Here is a 15,697-nt window from a genome sequence, read left to right as displayed (position 1 = left end):
TATTTCATCTCTCAAAGCTAGATGTTCTTCTTCTAGTGTATTCCTTTTCACTGTTCTTGTCAATCGTTCCCCAGGCTCCCTCTGAAACTCTGTACAACCTCTAGTTCCTTCAGGTAATTAATATACCATCTCCTTAAATTCATACATTTTTTGCAATTTCTCAGTTTTAAGCTACAGTTCATAGACAATAAGTTGTGGTCAGAGTCCACATCTACCCCTGTAAATGTCTTACAATTTAAAACCTTATTCCCAAATCTCTGTCTTACCATTACATAATCAATCTGAAACCTTCCGGTGTCTGCAACTCTCTTCCACGAATATAATCTTCTTTCATGATTCATAAACCAGTGTAAGCGATGATTAAGTCATGCTCTGTGCATAATTCTATCAGCCGGCTTCCTCATTCCTTCCTTAGTACAGTCCATATTCACCTAATACTTTTCCTTCTCTTCCTTTCCCTACTATCGAATTCCAGTCCCCCATGGCTACTTAATTTTCGTCTCCCTTATCTATTTGAATAATTTCTTTTATCTCATCACACATGTCTTCAATCTCTTCATCATCTGCAGAGCTACTTGGCATATAAACGTGCATTACAGTGGAAGGCGTTGGCTTCGTGTCTATCTTGACTACAATAATGCGTTCACTACGCTGTTCGTATTAGCTTATCCGCTTTCATATTTTTTTTTATTCAATGTTAAACCTGCTCCTGCATTACTCCTATTTGATTTTTTTATTTATAACCGTGTATTCACTTAACCTGATTTCCTGTTCCTTCTGCCTCCGAATTTCACTAATTTCCACTGTATCTAACTTTATCCTACCACTTCCATTCTTAAGTTTTCTGACCTACCTGTCTGATTGAGGGATCCGACTTTCCACGCTCCAATCCTCGACGCTAGTTTTGTTTCTCCTTATATGATACGATATTCACCATTTTATATTATGTACTACACCGCAGCGCGAGAGAAACGGGTATAGACATGGGTATCCAAATACAGTGATATGCAAAAAGGCAGAATAAGATTATGCGGTCGGCAATGCATGCGTAAGGCAAGTGTCTGCAGCAGTTGTTAGATCGGTTAGTCTGAACGTGGAGTTACAGTCGCCACACAAGCGATGGGACACAGCATCTCCGAGGTAGCGATGAAGTGGGGATTTTCCCGTACGACCATTTCAAGCTTGTACTGTGAATATTGGGAATCAGGTAAAACATCAAATCTCCAACATCGCTGCGGTCGGAAAAGGATCCTGCAAGAGCAGAACGAACGAGGTCTGAAGAGAATAGTTCCATGTGACACTATTATAACCCTTCCGCAAATTGCTGCAATTTCAATGCTGAGCCATCAGCAAGCGTCAGCGTGTGAACCATTTATAGAAACATCATCGATATGAGATTCCGGAGCCGAAGACCCATTCGTCTACCCTTGATGACTGCACGACACAAAGCTTTTGGCATCACCTGCTCCCGTGAACTCCGACGTTGAACTGTTAATGAGAGGAAACATGCTGCCTGTTCGTATGAGTCTCGTTTCGAATTGTATCGAGGGGGTGGGCATGTACAGGTAGGGACACAGCCTCATGAATACATGCATGTCAGCAGAAGACTGTTGAAGTTGATGGAGGCTCTGTAATGGTCTGGTGCGTGTGGAGATGGACAGATGTGGGACCCCTGATACAGTCGCCACACAAGCGATGGGACACAGCATCTCCGAGGTAGCGATGAAGTGAGGATTTTCCCGTTCGACCATTTCAAGCTTGTACTGTGAATAATGGGAATCAGGTAAAACATCAAATCTCCAACATCGCTGCGGTCGGAAAAGGATCCTGCAAGAGCAGAACGAACGAGGTCTGAAGAGAATAGTTCCATGTGACACTATTGTAACCCTTCCGCAAATTGCTGCAATTTCAATGCTGAGCCATCAGCAAGCGTCAGCGTGTGAACCATTTATAGAAACATCATCGATATGAGATTCCGGAGCCGAAGACCCATTCGTCTACCTTTGATGACTGCACGACACAAAGCTTTTGGCATCACCTGGTCCCGTGAACTCCGACATTGAACGTCTAGATATGTCTCTGACAGGTGACACGTACCTAAGCGTCCTGTTTGGTCACCTCCATCCTTTCATGATTATTACGTATTCAGATGGACTTGGGCAATTCCAGCAGGACAATGGGACACTCCAGATGTACAATATCGCTACAGATTGGCACCAGAACACTATTCTGATTTTAAACGCTTCGTCCGGCCACCAAACTCCCCAAGCATTAACTTTAGTGAGTGCTGAGTGTATGTGGGATACCTCGCAACACGCTGTTCTGAAAAGATTTTCATCCCTTCATACATTTTCGGATTTATGGACAGCTCTGCATGACTAGTTGTATCAGTTTCCTCTAGCATTAGTTCAGACATTAGCCGAATCCATGGCACGATGTGTTGCGGCATTTCTGCGTGCTCGTGGGGGCCCTACGCCATATTATGCAGGTTTACCGGTTTCTTTGGCTCTTCAGTGTATATTATATGTATTGAAATATATAGCATGTCATTCGAATGCTTGTAGAGTATCGTGTAAAATTTTTATAAAACCTGTCAACCAGCTTTCGAGATTATTGTTAAAAACGTGAAACAACGACTTGTCTTTGTATAGTGGTATAGATATGGTTTAAATGGTTCAAATGACTCTGAGCACTATGGGACTCAACTTCTGAGGTCATTAGTCCCTTAGAACTTAGAACTAGTTAAACCTAACCAACCTAAGGACATCACACACATCCATGCCCGAGGCAGGATTCTAACCTGCGACCGTAGCGGTCTCGCGGTTCAAGACTGCAGCGCCTTAGAACCGCACGGCTACTTCGGCTGGCAGTATAGATATGGCCGATTCTATCAATGTCCTCAGTTGTAGCAAAGTGTAACACGTTACCTACTGTGCTGATCAAGTACTGAGTGTAAATGACTCAGTACTAATTTTATGGCCTGTGACGTGATACATACATTAAGGATATTTTATAATTTTATGATTGAAGGTGATGCCAGTTAACGCCTTCGAAAAGTTAATGAATTAAATTTACATATAAAATTATGTTCGCTTTGTCTAACTCTGAACCAAGTCAAAGTTACAAAATTTAAACCCTCAGCCATGCACTTTACATTTGTTTGCAGAGTATAGGTGAAGATGTAGACTGCAAAAGGGTATGTATCAGCATTTGGTTAAGGAATGTAATCCTTGACAGGAGTTTCCAAAGTGGCAATTCAGTCAACCTTAAGGCTGCCCAAACTCACGGATCCTATTGACGCGGAAAGACGGAAAATTGGAAAAAAATCGCCACATCGGAATTTCTTTGGTTAGAAGATTCCAGGAGATACCTACCTCACGGCACAGCCGTTACAGTGAAGTAATACACGAGGGGCGTTCAATAATATTTTTTTCTGTAAGAATGTTGTTTTTATTCAGGAATGTAGTACACCATGGTATTCACCACTCTTTCGGCTACAAAAGCCTATTTTCCAGCATAATCTCCTTACTGGGAGGGCCAGTATGCCCGCATGGTATCGCTCTATTGGTCGACGTCGGAGACAGGTCTCGCTGCATCAATTACCTGTCCATCGTTCAAGAACTGATTCCAGAATAGTGCAGCCTTCATTGGGACAAAGAGGTGGACGTCAAGAAGGTACGAGATCCGGGCTGTAGTGCGGACGAGGATAAACAGTCCGGTGAAGTTTTGTGAGCTCGTACACTATGTGATCAAAAGTATCCGGACACCTGACTGAAAATGACTTACAAGTTCGCGGCACCCTGCTTCGGTAATGTTAGAATTCAATATGGTGTAGGTCCACCCTTCGACTTCATCACAGCTTCCACTCTCGCAGGCATGCGTTCAGACAGTGCTGGAAGGTTTCTTGCGGAATGGCAGCACATTCTTCATGGAGTGCAGCACTGAGGAGGGGTATCTATATCTGTCGGTGAGGCCTGGCACGAAATCGGAGTTCCTAAACATCCCAAACGTGTTCTATAGGGTTCAGATCAGGTCTCTGTGCAGGGCAGTCCATTACAGGGATGTTATTGTCGTGTAACCACTCTGCCACACACCGTGCATTATGAGCAGGTGCTCGATTGTGGTTAAAGATGCAATCGTCATCCCCGCATTGATTTTCAACAGTGGGAAGCAAGACGGTTGTTGAAACATCAGCGTAGGCCTGTGGTGTGACAGGGCTGCGCAAAACAACAACTTTTACAAGCCCCTCCACGAAAACACGATCACACACTAACACCACCGCCTCCGAATTTTACTGTTGGCAATACACATGCTAGCAGATGATTTTCACCGGGCATTCGTCATACCCACACCCTGCAATCGGATCGCCACATTGTGTACTGTTATTTGTCACTCCACACAACGTTCTTCCACTGTTCAATGGTCCAATGTTTACACTCCTAACACCAAGCGAGGCGTCGTTTGGCATTTACCGGCGTGATGTATGGCTTATGAACAGCCGCTCTACCATGAAATCCAAGTATTCTCACCTCCTGCGTAACTGTCATAACACTCGTAGTGGATCTTGATGAAGTTTGGAATTCCTGTGTGATGGTCTGGACAGGTGTCTGCCTATTACACATTACGAGCCTCTTCAGTCGGCAGCCTGTCTGTCAACAGACGAGTCCGGCCCGTAAGCTTCTGTGCTGTACGTGTTCCTCCAAGATTAGAATTCACTATCACGTCGGAAACAGTGGATCTAGGGATGTCTAGGAGTGTGGAAATCTCGCGTGCGGATGTATGACACAAGTGACATCCAATCTTCTGACAACGTTCGAAGTCCGTTGAGCTCTGCGGAGCATTCCATTCTGCTCTATCACGATGTCTGATGACTACTTATGTCGCCGATATGGAGTACTTGGTAGTAGGGGGCAGCACAATGCACCTAGTATGAAGAACGTACGTTTTTGTGGGTGTTCGGATTCTTTCGATCACAGTGTATCTACATCAGTTTCACTTAACAAAGCGAGCAGATGTATTTAGAACATGAGCAGGCAGACGGCCAAAATGTCAGTGACATTAGTGATAAGGTAATGCTTGATTTAATAAATAAGTTTGATGAAAATGTGAACTAAATGTTTGCTGGGTGTGAGCGAACAGCACGTGAATCATTTCAAACAGCGAACCCGGGGCATAATATCTCTGTAGATGACAGGTTAGCTGAAAATGATAAGGAAGAAGTGAACTCTTCAGTTCACAGTTTACTTTTCTCAACTTTTCATCAAACTTCTGCTCTAGTTCTACTCAGCATTGCCTTACTGCTTTTCCATGTCTTACCTTACTTCTGATTTTAACCCTCGCGTAGGCGCGCCAATTTTCATAACACAACGGGGTGCTTGATATGTTCTGTACACTTGTAAAAATGTAGTTGTCTTTATGTTACCAAACTAAACAAGTAAGAGCTATATCGCAAATTAATTTTAGCTTAATTAGGTAACCATAAAATCACCTTACATTTTCTCAGCTAAATCAGTGTTTAATAAAACAATAACAAACTTCCATTGTATCACTCTATTGCCACAGACGGTCTTATATTAAACAAGCCTGATAATTTTCTAGGCACACAGTGTACAACGACATTCTTTCATTGCACCATTTTCCTATACTAAGACAGTATTACACACATCAAAAAATGTTTTGAATCACCTCGGTTCCGAGAGTTCCGTAACCTGTATAGAAAATTGGAATAGAGATCAACATAAATATCGTTTCCGCCCTTTCTGTTGCTCCTGTAAACCACACATTGCATGTTGTATCACCATACAACGAGAGCTTCAGAGATTATGGTACAGATTGCTGTGCGAACCATACCTCTAACACCCATTAGCACGTCAACTTGCATTCATGCATCTCTGTATTCGTGGTGGCATACTATCCACAAGTTCATCAAGCCACTGTTGGTCAAGGTTGCCCCACTCCTCAACGGCGATTCGACGTGGATCCCTCTGAGTGGTTGTGGGGTCACTTCGTCCATAAACAGCCCTTTTCACTCGATCCCAGGCATGTTGGGTAGGATTCATGTCTGGAGAACGTGCTAGCCACTGTAATAGAGTGATGTCGTAATCCTGAAGGGACTCATTCCATAGATGTGCACGGTGTGGGTGCGAATTGTTGTCAATGAAGACAAATGCCTTATCAATATGCTGCCGATATTGTTCAGCCGTTACGGCGACTTCAAAAATGGTTCAAATGGCTCTGAGCACTATGGGACTTAACTTCTGTGGTCATCAGTCCCCTAGAACTTAGAACTACTTAAACCTAACTAACCTAAGGACATCACACACATCCATGCCCGAGGCAGGATTCGAACCTGCGACCGTAGCAGTCGCGCGGTTCCGGACTGAGCGCCTAGAACCGCGAGACCACCGCGGCCGGCACGGCGACTTCCATGGCCACCCGCGGCGTACGTCGGCCCCACGCAATGCCACCCCAAAACAGTTGAGAACCTCCATCTTGCTACACTCACTGGACAGTGTGACGAAGGCCTTCAGCCTGACCAGGTTCCGTCCAAACACGTCTCTGACGATTGTCTGTTTGAAGGCATATGCGACACTCATCGGTGAAGAGAATGTGATGCCATTCCTGAGCGGCCAGTTCGGCATGTTGTTGGGATCCATCTGTGCCGCGCTGCATGTCGTGGTTACAATGGTGGACCTCACCATGGACGTCGGGCGTAAAGTTACGCACCATTCAGACTATTGAGCACAGTTTCAGTCGTAACACGACGTCTTGTGGCTGCACAAAAAGCATTATTCAACATGGTGGCGTTGCTGTCAGGGTTCTATCGAGCCATAATCCGTAGGCAGCGGTCATACACTGCAGTAGTAGCCCTTGGGTGCCCTAAGCGAGGCGTGTTATCGGCAGCTCCTGTCTCTATGTATCTCCTCCACGTCTGAACAACATCGCTTTGGTTCACTACGAGACTCCTGGACACTTCCCTTGTTGACAGCCCTTCCTGGTACAAAGTAACAATATGGACTCGATCGATCCGCGGCACTGACCGTCTAGGCATGGCTGAGTTACAGACTACATGGGCCGTGTACCACCTTCCTGTTGAATGAATGGAACAGATCGGCTGTCGCACCCCCTCCGTTTAATAGGTGCTGTTTATGCATATTTGTTTACATAGTTGGGCGGGTTTAGTGACATCTCTCAACAGTCAAAGGGAATGTGTCTGTTACACAATATCCACAGTCAACGTCTATCATCAAGGGTTCTGGGAACTGGGGTAATATAAAACTTTTTTTTATGTGTGTAGATATGACAAATTTGTTTCTATCTGCACAGTTAATAGTCTTAAGCACTATTCTGTTACAGTGCCAAACCATAGATCCTTTTTGAGTGGTCATTGTCGGTCAGTTTTGATCTCTCCCTGCACAGAGAGACAGGAATCGGCTTCTTACGTCTTACAATTGGCCGCACTCAAAAGGTAACGGAATAAAAGTGAAGGAAATATTACTTACATGATCGAGCTTAAGGTATAGTTTGCAAACTAAGCTGACACACTCACTGTTTATTTTATTGTATACTAAACTGACATACTCGCTGTTTATTTTACACTAGCGGAGAAACCCGCCCTTGTGCAAGTATTTATTCTTAGATGTGCGTCCCCGTCTGTACTAGGCAGCATCTGACCTTGTGCTTAAGTGCACCCTGGAGTACGTCACGGAAAATCATACAATTTTGTAGAAACGTTCACCGAAATATGTGGATACTGTCTGCAAAACGGTTTGCGAGTAGAGGTAGTAGCAAAAAAGTAGCGAATGTAAACGCAATGCACGATGCGGCAGTTTTTCATTCATCTTAGTGTTTATGAAATCATATCTCCTGAACTATTTGTTGTACAATGATATAGTTTTACGCTTACTTATAGTGTTACAGTGTGACAGTTATTGAACTATATTGTTTTTTTTTAAAGTAAGTTAGTTACAAACTACGGCGTGCACACACTTTATTCAACATGCAAACGTCGCTACAGATATTCAGATTTACGTTATGACGTGCTCAATATGCCTGACATCATTGCCGATTATGTGGCGCAGACGAATAACGAAATTCTGCATCACCCGCTGAAGTATCGGAACATCGATGCCGTCGACGATCTCCTGAATGGCTGGTTTCAGCTTAGCAATGATTTTCGGGTTATTGCTGTACATCTTTTCTTTAATACAGCCCTACAAAAAGGAGCTGCTTGTGTTCAGATCCGTAGAATATGGCGCCCAAGAGGGGCCTATGCCTGTGGCCTTTGGGAACCCCACAGCCAGAATACGGTCCCAAAGTGCTCCTCCAGGACAATAACGTTGTCCTGCATCGACAGGGTGGAGCTCCGTCTTGCATGAACCGCCTGTTGTCGCAATCAGGCTAATTTCTGATATTGGGGATGAAATCATTTTCCAAAACCTTCACGTACAGTTCGATCGTCACCGTGCCATAAAGGAATATGGCACTGATTATTCCGTGACTGGACATTCCACGCCACAGTCACCCGTTGAGGGTGAAGAGACTCATCGATCGCGAAATGCAGATTCTCAGTCCCAAAAGCGCCAATTTTGCGTACTGACGAACGTATCGAAATTAAATAGGGTTTCGTCGCTAAATCAAACCATCATTGCGCATAGTATTTCTCACCACGCCTTACAGCCAATCGTGCAGTTAAAACGTCCTAATGCAAACCGTACAGCAGTTATGGCGATTTTACTTAATGTAGTTCAATGACAGTAGCCCTGGATATGTGCATACTGTCAGTAATGTGTCACGAATACAGACAGTATTAAAGAACGGTAAGCTACAAAATCATGCCTCATGCGGAACTGTTATTCATATAAATTTATGGTCTCCATTGGGTATCCCAAATTGTGATAAATTCGACCTTGGATGGAAAAAATATAATCAGTTTCATCTCAGAAGTCATTTGGAAGCAGGTGTTGAGAACTTTCCTATTTCGAAGAGAGTGTTTTGGTTATAGGGTTTAATCTGTCATGTACAGTGAAAATTTCTGCGGAGGTGCTTCCAGTGGTGGTAATCGAATTCTTCCATTCATGCAACAAAGTCCTTGGGTTTCTCTACTAATTTTTTTCTCGTTGCAATTTCATTAGATGTTATCCATTTTTCCGATAACGATGTGTTTGTGATAATCTTTCATCGGGTCGTAGTGGTATGCTTCGTTTGTTGGGTTGTACTGTTTATTTGTCGTCGTCCGCGCTTCTCATAGGGCGATGATTTCATGGCTAGCTTCAGTTCACAGTCTTTTGTTCTTTGTTATTCCCTTCTTACCGAACATACTAGGTACGCTTTACCCAGTTTTTACACTTCATTTTCGATTTACATTCAGTCGACGTATATCTGACTGCTCATACTTCTCTGTTTGTTTCTATTCACTCACTACACTACTTTTCCGTTTTTCATAATTTATTACTTTACGCTCCCTTACCAATGGGAGCCCCGCCAGTGGAGAATTTCAGAACATACCAAAAAGTCCTCGAATGTTTCACAGTGTTCCAGAATGACAACGATCTAGAATGAACCGGGATGTCTGCGAATATTCTGGAATCTTTCAGTATGTCCGAGTCTATTCCGGAATATTCGGATCATTTAGGAACATTTCTGAACATTCTGGAATGTTTTGAATTGTTCTATGATACTCTAGAATGTTCTGGAATGTTCTCGAATAGTCTCAAATGTTTTGGAACGTTCTATAAATTTCTAGATGGCGAAACTTCCCGGTCCTTTTATATTCAGAACACGCTATTCCGGTAAAGACGGGAACCTTCTTAATGGATGATAGATAGAGATCAATCACACCACATAACTCCCTTATCATGCCCGGATTCGTTTCCTAGTTTAACGGCAGGTGCATTGTAAACTTACTTTTGTAGTATATACTGATTACCGCTGCTTACTTGGACGTATGACAACACTACTCATCACTGTGTTACTGAATGCAATAACGAAAAAATAGGTAGGACCTCACAATTGTGAAATATCAATGGAATCGTACAAGAAAATCGTATTTGTCGTTGGTTCACTTTACACATACGTGAGCCCATTCGAGGGTACATCTTCACCATTTCTGTGGACACATTAGAGTATATATCTTCATTTCCCCTTGTTACCTAGATTTGCAAATCCTTCTTATGATCGGATCGCAGTTTCATCTTGACTCTGGCCAACTTTTCAACCATTCGGCTTTACCCCTGGAGCCTATAGCTTCTCCACTTCATCTGTTATTGCTAGAGTATTTTCAGTGTCTGCAATCAAAATGTTCAAATGTGAGTGAAATCTTATGCGACTTAACTGCTAAGGTCATCAGTCCCTAAGCTTACACACTACTTAACCTAAATTATCCTAAAGACAAACACACACAGCCGGTCGGAGTGGCCGTGCGGTTCTAGGCGCTACAGTCTGGACCCGCGTGACCGCTACGGTCGCAGGTTCGAATCCTGCCTCGGGCATGGATGTGTGTGATGTCGTTAGGTTAGTTAGGTTTAAGTAGTTCTAAGTTCTAGGGGACTGATGACCACAGAAGTTAAGTCCCGTAGTGCTCAGAGCCATTTGAACCATTTTGAACAAACACACACACCCATGCCTGAGGGAGGACTCGAACCTCCGCCGGGACCAGCCACACGGCTGCAACCAGTAAATTGCATTATTTCCATTTTCATTTATTCCCGTCCCACAATACTTGGAGATTCTGAATCCGTTTTCTCCTCACCCAAAATTCCTGTTGAGGGTAGGTCTTTCTTAATCCTATCCACGTCGGGTTTGCCTACTGTTTCCCCTTGTGTAGTGGAATTTACTGGGTCTCTATCAGAATCAACCATTCTCATATGAAAATCTGCTAGTGCACCCGACACGCCACGTTGTCCGACAAGTGGCCCGCTGTCACCTTTGCCGCAAGGACCTTTCCGTCATGCAGTCCTACAGCACCGCCTTCTGGTGCTGCCCCTTTACTGAAGGTCGGCTGGGACCAACCATCGCCGCAGCCTCGTTTGCTGATGCTATTTGTTTCAACTAAGGTGCCCGAACTGCCTCTGCAGTCTGTTTTCGTCGCCACAAGTCAGATGCCTGCCCAGCTCCAGTTGCTACATTCTAATATACTTTAAAACTTCCTAATTACTTTCTCCGAATATCTCATATCCTTTCAAACCACAATGTGCTATTTTGAAATTGTATTTTCATGTTTTTTCCAGCAATATAGGAAGGAGGATCGGAAAGTAACGGACAATAATTCTTTACTCTCCTGGTAATACAGCTGAAACGTTCAAAGTTCAGTGTCATATAGTTTGAAGTTGGCGCTACAGAGGTTATTTTCTTTTGATGTCTAGTTCTAGGGAGAGAAACTGGAACTACGAAAAAACATGGTGATCATGTTACTGCCGTCAAGTTGTGAAGAGCAGTGAGATGTAGTACGATATTTGTGGGACAGCGGGCATAAACCGAGTGAAATTCACTGGGACATGCCTGTTGTTTATGGGGACAACTGTATCGACCGTAGCAATGTCTCCTGGTGCTGCGCTTTCTTACGACAGGGCCACGTGAACCTTAGCGATTCGCCACGCTGCCGGTATCAATAGCAACCCCTCAGAAAGTCACAACCATTGAGGTAACAATTTTGAATGATGGGCGTGTGCAACTGTTACTAGTCACTGCTCGTGAATCGAGGGCGTACCACTACACTCTCGAAACCAAGCAGGCCTCTATGGAGTGGAAAACGGTTCAATGTGACTCTATCTGCTAGGAAAATACTTTTGAAAGTGTCCTGGGATATGCATGGTGCGTTATTGGTAGGCTTTTCTGAACACGGGAACGCTGTGATTGCTGCAGCCAGCAATGAAAACTTGGGTTCTGTAGCGCCGTTCCCTTCGTGACAAGCGCAACAACACTACAGCTCACGGTGTCAGACTCCTTCAAAACAATGCTCTCCCCCTTGTAGCTGCTCCTGTTCGTGAGAATGTTGCCATATTTACACGGGAGATCCTCCAACACTCCTAATGCAGTCCGGACCTCGCACCGCCGGATTTTTATGTTTGGCCCCACGAAGGAATTCCCGGTAGTTCAACGCTTTGAAGCAGAGGCGGAAGTGGAATCAGCAGTCTGCAGATGGCCATACTCCAACCAAACGGATTTCTACGAGCGGGACATTTTAAAATTGGTACCATGATGGGAGAAATGTGTTCAGGAAGTTGGTGACTACGTAAAAATATAGGGACCAGATGTAAGTTCACATGAGATTTTTTCTTTTGTTACCTATTAAACATTTTGGTAATAAAATTGTTGTGCGTTACTTTCCGATCATCTGTCGTACCAACTAATTTCTGCCCAACGTACTGCTCTTCCAACCCCTAACTTCTTCCTTGAATTTGAAGGGTGACTGCAGAGGACACCGGATGCTGGAGCGGTAGGAGTACGCCAAATTGAGGCAAGCCCAATCGAGTGCACAAAATGTATTTAAAACTTCATTATCTTCTGTTGCTCATGGTTTCTTCCAGTTTTCTTCTTTATACCTGTGTTTTCCTTTCCAACTTCTGTGATTGCTCTTTTCAGAATCTTCATCTGTACTGCCTACTGGACTATTCCTTATTGGTATATCTATATCCTTAGAAAACTCGCCATTCCTTAGTATTTCAATATCCCACTTCTTTGCGTATTGATTCCTCCTGATCAATCTCTTAATTTTCAGCCTAGTCTTCATCACTACTACCTCAGTCCATATCTACTCCTGCGTACGCCTTAGAATTTCGTATCTGATTTCGAAATCTCTGCTACCCATAATGTAGCCTGACTGAAATCTTCCCATATTTCTCGGCTTATCCCAAGTATACCTCCTCCTCTAATGATTACTGAACAGCGTATTCGGTATTACTAGCTGAAATTTATTACCTAACTTAATTAGTCGTTCTTCTTTCTGATTCCTAGTTCCAAGACCATATGCTCCTGTAACCTCTTCTTCTGCTCCTTTCCCTACAACTGCACTCCAGTCCCTCATGACTATTAGATTTTAATTTCCCTTTGTGTACACCATAATCTTTTCAATGTCCTCACATACTTTCTCTATCTGTTCATCTTCAGTTTGCGATGTTGAATGTGTAACTGAAATTTCGTTGTCGGTGTTGCTTTGCTGTCGATTCTGATGCGAACTGTTCGCAATTACACACTCTCTGTCCTATCTTCCATTTCATGACGAATCGTATTCCCAATAAACCATTTTCTGCTGCTGCTAATATTACCCTATACTCATCTCAAGAGAAATGCTTTTCTTGTTTTCAGAGTTATTACAATCACGGACAGAATTATAATCCGGACAGCTACCAACATGAGTAATTAAGAACTAGGTATTCTCAGTGTAGAGAAGAAATTTAAATCAAGAAAAGCAAATCCTTTACTCCACATTGTACACCAATCAGGTTACATGTATGCTAATGCAACTGTTTCTTACTTAGCAGTCATATACAACCACTCCTTCGACGAAATTGGAAACACACGGATCGTGCTGATACTCTTGAGAGAAAATAGGAGAGAGGTATTTATTTACAGACCCATGTTGACTATCGTCGATTTTGAACATGTACAGTTTTTGAACTTTATGACTTACATCGAATGGAAATTTTTATTGGCGAACTGTCAGTTTGGATTCAGGAAACGATGTTCTTGTTAAACACAAGTAGCTATTTGTTCATCAAGTAGAGAGTGCTATCGACATGGGATATCGAATTCATTTCATATTTGCAGGGTGTCTGGAGGAGGGCTCCCTGATTTCAAAATTAAATATCTCGAAAACAAAGATCGATAGAGGAATGCAGTAAACGGTATGTTTATTGTGAAAGTTTATACAGCAGTTTGAAATAATAGTTACAAAAACTGTTAACAGATGGCGCTGTAATCGCCATACGTAATGCCTAGTACAAATAGTGATCCGAAGCCCAGAGCGATCAGTTCCACTATTGAAACGTGAAAGCAGATTAGCGTACCGAAAGAAGAGATTAAATCCATATACTCCATTGAACAACGCGTTTTTTCTGGTGCTAGAGTACCACAGGTTAGAACAGAGTCCTACGGCAACAAGGCGAAGTTTTCAAGCACGATTTAATGTTCCAAAAGGACCCGATGCGAAAACCATTCGTACGCTCTTCGCAAAATTTCAACGAACAGCAGCGTAACTGATGATCTAGTGGGGCATGTTGGCCGCAAGCAAACCGCAGTTACGCCTGAAACTATCGCCACAGTTTCTGGAATTATTCAGTGAAATCCAATGTCATCCGTCCGTAGAATTGCATCTGAGCTGGTTTGAAGCGTTCCAGCACGCAGAAAATACTGAGAAAGAGCCTACACATGTTTCCATTCAAAATTCAAACGCACTAGGCCATACCCGTACGAGCTGTGCAACAAAGTGTTGCCTATGCTAATCAGATGCTCACAACGATTGATAGTGAAGGATTTGATGTTGACTGCATCTGGTTTACAGATGAAGCACACTTCCACCTGAATGGATAGGTGAATAAGCAGAACTGGCAATTTTGGGGTTCCGAAAAGCCAGTTGGTGTGAAGCGAAACCCCTGTATTCTCCTAAAGTTACTGTGTGGGCTGCAGTATGCAGCAGAGGCAATATTGGCCCTATTTTCAATCGAGAAACGGTCACTGGTGCACGTTACGTTGCAATTTTGGAACAATTTGTCGCCACACAGCAAGCGTTAGAGGATCGACCAGGTACTGAATGGTTTATGCAAGATGGAGCCCGACCACATCAGACCGAACAAGTATTTCGCTTTCTTGAGGAATACTTCGGGAATAGAGTCATTGCTTTGGGATATCCCAAATTTACTGGTGCAGGCATGGATTGGCCTCCATATTCGCCGGATTTGACTCCCTGTGACTTTTTTTGTGGGGCACAGTGAAAGACATGGTCTACCCGAAGCATCCCGCCACGCTGGACGAGCTTGAATCAGCGATCTCTGTGCCATGTGAATCCATTTCGGTTGAGACACTACGAAATGTGATGGCGAATTTTATTCTTCGTTTGCGCCACCTCTGTAATGCCAATGGTGAACATTTTGAAAACATTGTGATGTGATTGTTTGCAAAGATTGTTTTTATACGATTATTTCACTTATGTATGATAATATGAGCTGTGCAACGTACAGCGCCATCTGTTAGCAGCTTTTGTAACTATTATTTCAAACTGCTGTGTAAACTTCTTACAGCTTTCACAATAAACATACCTTTACTGCGTTCCTTTATCGATCTTTGTTTTCGAGATATTTAATTTTGAAATCAGGGTGCCCTCTTCTGGACGCCCTGTATATACACTCCTGGAAATTGAAATAAGAACACCGTGAATTCATTGTCCCAGGAAGGGGAAACTTTATTGACACATTCCTGGGGTCATATATATCACATGATCACACTGACAGAACCACAGGCACATAGACACAGGCAACAGAGCATGCACAATGTCGGCACTAGTACAGTGTATATCCACCTTTCGCAGCAATGAAGGCTGCTATTCTCCCATGGAGACGATCGTAGAGATGCTGGATATAGACCTGTGAAACGGCTTGCCATGCCATTTCCACCTGGCGCCTCAGTTGGACCAGCGTTCGTGCTGGACGTGCAGACCGCGTGAGACGACGCTTCATCCAGTCCCAAACATGCTCAATGGGGG

This window comes from Schistocerca serialis, chromosome 6 (genome assembly GCF_023864345.2).
Source record: "Schistocerca serialis cubense isolate TAMUIC-IGC-003099 chromosome 6, iqSchSeri2.2, whole genome shotgun sequence".
In the NCBI taxonomy this organism is placed as follows: domain Eukaryota; kingdom Metazoa; phylum Arthropoda; class Insecta; order Orthoptera; family Acrididae; genus Schistocerca; species Schistocerca serialis.
This window is presented reverse-complemented; position numbering follows the sequence as displayed.